This window comes from Euprymna scolopes, chromosome 24 (assembly GCF_053919585.1).
Source record: "Euprymna scolopes isolate OS-2025 chromosome 24, ASM5391958v1, whole genome shotgun sequence".
NCBI lineage: Eukaryota > Metazoa > Mollusca > Cephalopoda > Sepiida > Sepiolidae > Euprymna > Euprymna scolopes.
In genome coordinates this window covers 81,183,819-81,189,453 of record NC_136505.1, presented here as the reverse complement: position 1 = coordinate 81,189,453, position 5,635 = coordinate 81,183,819, and positions in this window count along the sequence as shown.

Here is a 5,635-nt window from a genome sequence, read left to right as displayed (position 1 = left end):
TCTTTGCTGCTAGCTGACACCCTCGATACTCTCTTATCATTTTTTCAATGTCCCGGTCCATATTAGGCAAATATGTATGTCCGTGCATCAAGGCCTTCATTCTGGACATGATGGATGACCGCTATGGAATTCTTTTAGCATTCTCTTTTGCAGTGTAGTTGGTATGACGACTCTGTCTGCATACAATAAAGTCTCTGAACAAATCGAAAATGACGAAAATTTTTTAGTCTTTCTTTGACTTGTCATTTAGCTGCACCTGGTTTTTCGTTCTTACAATGAATTCATCTGTTTCTGCTGCCTTATTGATGTCATCCAGAGTCACTGGTAGCTCTCGAATCTTGTTGCACAGCAGTTCAGAGAGTTCTTTTTCCTCTCTCAATACAGCTATCACTGTATCCTCTAAAGGTTCTGCACACTTTTTAATCAATCTGGATAGTCCATCTGCATGTTCGATATTTTTGGATGAAATGTACTCCATTTTGTAGATTCAAAAATAGGCAACAAAGGCTTGTGGTCAGTCTGCAACGTAAAAATCCTGCCATGAATAAATCTATGGAATTTTTTAATTGCATAAATTATTGCTAAACTTTCTTTTTCAATTGGAGAATAGTTTTTCTCTGCAGGCAAAAGCGATCTGGAAGCATGAACAATTGGCTTTGTTGATCCATCTTCCAGTCTATGGAGAAGTACTGCACCGATACCATAATCACTTGCATCTGATGCCACAATCAATTTCTTCTGTGGATCGAAGTGTGCCAGTGCAAAATCAAATAGCAAGCATTTCTTAATCTCTTCAAATGCACTTTAGCACTCTTTTGACCAAATCCACTTTTGTCCTTTTTTTAATAATTCGTTCAATGGTGCTCTCAACTTATGCATTTTTGGGATATAGATAACATAATATTGTGCTAAACCCAAAAAAGATTGTAACTGGGCAACATTGCTAGGTGCTGGCATCCTCTCAATGCCTTCTGTTCTCTGAGGATCCGATCTTCTGCCTTGGCTGTCAATGATTTGACCCAGATATTTCCTGTTTTAAAAAAGAATTCACATTTTTCGGCACTCAATTTGAAACGAAATTCCTCAATTCTTTGGAAAACTATTCCGATATGCTCCTTATGTTCCTGCACATTTCTATTCTTTACAAGAATATCATCCAAATATGCGATTGCAAAACTTAAATCGTCAAACATTGTGTCCATTATTTGCTGAAATAATGCTGGAGCTACTTTCAAACCAAAAGGAGCTTTTGAGTCTGAAGAGTCCTAAATGGGTATTGATACACAAATACTTCAAACATTCTTCACTGACTTTTACCTGAAGGTAAGCCTCAGATAAATCAATTTTGGAGAAAATTTTCCCTCCATTCAGCTTTGTAAAAATGTCTTCAGGGGATGGGAGTAGATAACTATGATCCATAAGACAGTCATTGGGGCCTGTAGAAAAATCGGCACATACCCGAATCCTCTTATTTTTCTTTTTAACATATACAGTGGGGTTTGCCCACTCCAAATAGTCAACTTTTTCGACTACACCATTTTCCTGCAGTCTCTGCAGCTCAATTTAAATATCTTCTTTTGAAGAAAAGGGCACGTTTTTTTTGGCTTAAAAACAGGTTTCACATTTTGCTTTAGTTCAAAATTCACTTTGGTCTAAGTACACATACCTAACCCCTCAGAAAACGCCCCGGGGAAATCACTTTTTAAGACCATGAAAATATCCTCATTTTGTTCGGAATTTTTCTTTTCAGCTACACTCACACTGTTACAAAATTAATTTATGGATAGCTCCCATAAATCAAACAAAAACGATCCAATCGATTCCGAAAAGGCAAGAATTTGTACCTGGAATAATTGACACTTTTGTAGAAAAAGTTTTCGATCCAAGGGATACACTGCAATTAAATTCTCCCATGAATTTTAATCTCTTGCCGGATACTCCTTTGGCAATTTTAAATGTTTTTCTAGTTTTGGACACCCAATCCTCTTCCAGGTCACTTTGTCGATAATTGAAATATCGTTACCTGTATCCAAAAGTAGTTTCACTACATAACCATTTATTTTGGTTTTGACAAATTTTCTTTTACCTCCTTGTCTCACTTCTTCTTTTGACAACATCACATTTACTTTAGACTTAAATTTTTGTCTTTGTTTATTTGATTTAGTTTGGCACTGGGAAGCCTGGTGTCCGACTAAACCACATTTGGCACAAGGTTGGTCTTTAAAAGGGCAATTTTTCTTAAGTGTGAACCCGCACAGCTCCAACTTTTTCCTTTGTTCTTTGAAAATGTTTTTTGTTTTTACCATTACGACGTGGGATGTAGTTTTTCCCTCTATCCTAGTGGTATCCCTTTTCACATTTATCAATTTCTGACATTCTTCTGTAAAGTTACAGTTGCCAGTTAATTTCTGGATCTTGCTCCATAATCGATAAAATCTTTGACCTTAAATCCTTGTCCTTCGGTGCTGTCAGTCCCTGAACAAATATATAACACTTAAACATGTCAACTGACAAATCTTTTAATACAATATCATCAGTTTCTTCTTTTTGCATGTTCGAACACTTAAACCTTGTATGAAAAAGGCAGTCTCTTTCACCAAATATTGAGTACAAAATTCAAACAATTTTCGAAAAAGAAATATTTTCCGGTTTCTTTGGTAAAATCAAATTCGTAAATTTTGTGTTTTCCTCTATACCCAATTTCTGAAGAAAGAGTGTGATTCTTTCCTCGTCCAGCCATTTCTCACATCTTTTTGTAAAAATCGTCTCGAACCTACGATTATAGGCAGGGAATGTATCACCTCTTTCTGGGTCATATTTGAACTCCACTAGAGAGTTGGCTATACCCTCTGCTGAAAAAAATCTAGATGCGCCAACACAGTTTCACATAATAGACGATTCTCTGTAGTTTGCTGAATGATGAGTGATTCAAAACGTTCTTGCTGAATCAACATCCGTTTTTGAAATTTAATTTGAGCCTTTTTGCTGAGCGATCAAGCTTTCAGCTATCGTTTTCGTTAACTCTGTTATTTGTTCAGAAGACATTTTTTTTAAACGCCAAAATACAAAGTCAACATATACAAAATTTTGTTCCAAAAAATAAGATGTTCCCCTTCAGATCTCGTCTTGAAAAAAAAATTGCCAGCACTTGAGAAATGTTCGAAGAGAAAAAAAAATTCACCATACAAAATATTAATAGTTTACAAATTTTCAGAGATCCTTTTCATCTTTTTCAAATACATAAACTTCTTTTAAGAATTTCTTTATGGCAGAAAAACAATTTCCACAGTACAATTCGTTTTATCGAATTAACCAAAACAAAACACCTCCAAATTGTTTTTCAACACGAGATGATATGACGTCAACTTTTCAGAAAGTTCAAAGAGATAACAGCAATAAGAATATAAAAATTCTAAATTGAATACTCGTCTTTCACTTTCTAAGAAAGTATTTCCTTAATCGGATATAAACTCTCTGAGAAATTTTTTTCTTTTTCAAATTTCGCGCTCACCACGTGCTCACTTTTTTTAATTTTTTACTGAGTTCGCATCTCGTCTCCGTCACCAATTTGATATGTCCTAAGGTGGCCTATCATTCGGACAATCAAAGATAAAGTATTTCGTGAAAGGAATAAATAAATATACACTGTGGTTTGAATACTGAAAGAGTAGTTTATTTACGTATTTACATAGAGACAAAGGATCCGGTGAAAACCGGTGATTCGGTTCCTTATGTAGAATGTTCTGGGTTGGTTACCTATCTCCACATAACACTTTTGTATAATGCTGGATTTTCCTCCTCTTCTCGTGAGAAGCATTTAGCTTCGAAATACCATGGCCTAAAGAGGTTTCTCCTCTATTCCTTTTTCTGTAACCCTTATTGACTTGATCATGTAATAAAGTTCCTATGTAATTTTATGTTTTATCTTCTCAACTTATGCTTTCTCTTTCTCTATATGTGTGTGTGTGTGTGTGTGTGTGTGTGTGTTATATGCTCTGTAATTACATTGAGCTTCATAAATTAAAGAATTGGTATGCGTAAAAGGTTAAATATAACTGAAAAAAAAAAACCCCAACATATTTCCACATAAATATATATATATATATATATATATATATATATATATATATATATATATATATACATATGTTAATATTAATTAATATATATATTTCCGTATAAATATATATTCTTATAATATAAACCAATCCTTATTTAAGAAGCTCAATATAATTACAGAGCAATATAGTGAATAAATGACAAAAAACTATATTCCAAAATTCATGTTGACCATTTTATAATTTATTCCTTTAATTCAGTTGACATTTATAATGGCATAATGGAAACTTATTAAAGGTATTTGCAGCTTCTCTTCTAATTTTCGGATTTTAATCATGTTACATCACACTTTATTTCCTTTTGACGGATTGATGGTTGCTATTTCTTCTGACGAGTTAAGGGCACAATAGATTCACTGATTGATATAATAATTAAGTGATTGATTTTATGCTACGAAACAGATACTGTCAAGAATTGTAAATGTCAACTGAATTAAAGTAATAAATTATAAGATGGCCAACATCATGAATTTTGGAATATAGTTTTTTCTCATTTATTTGCTATATATATATATATATATATATATATATATATATATATATATATATATATATATATATATATATATATATTTAAAGTGATGGTTGTGTAGTTCCAACGAGAGAAAAAATGTATATTTAAAAGAGTGTAGCCATCAACAATTGTGGGTTTTTTTTAAAGGTTTTCATCATATTTTTATTTTAAAATATCTTTATAACGCGTTTCCAGCTTAGGGTGTGCTCTCTTCAGATATTTTTGTAAAAAGTTTTTCTTTAAAATGGGAGTTTGTGGATATGCCTCCGCTGATATTAAATATGTTTTTCATAGTGGTGCGATGCGTGTGTTCAGTGTTTAGACATTCTGTCTCCAACTGTAAGTGTTTCACTGTGACCAGTCAAAGTTAGTTTCAAAGAGTGTTTTTTAGTCCATATGGTGAAGGTTTTTATGGCTTCTTTAGGGTTCTTTTTTAAAGACTTTCTTTCCCCATGTATAGCATACACTCACACACAATCCCATACGCATACATATATATTCATGTACATGTACACATGCACACGCACACAGGCACACACACATACACACACGCACATACATAGAAATATATGTAGGAGCATACATATATACACATATACATACCCACCTACACACTCACACACGTACTCGCATACATCCACCGCTAACAATTATTTTTATTTTTTTATTTTTTATTTTATATATATATATATATATATATATATATATACACTTTTTTTTTTTTTTTTTTTTTTTTTTACCAAAACACGCATGTATATATGCGCTTAATCATTCAGACATACGTACACGCACCCACACACACACACAAGTAAGATGGAGAATAATAGGTAGAAGATATATATACACACACATACACGCACATACACACATATATGTACACACATATATGTATGTGCACATACACTCACAAACATTCACATACTATGTAGGCACATACACATACACACACACATGCACACACACAGACATATGCAGGGGCTCACACATACGCGTATATCCATAT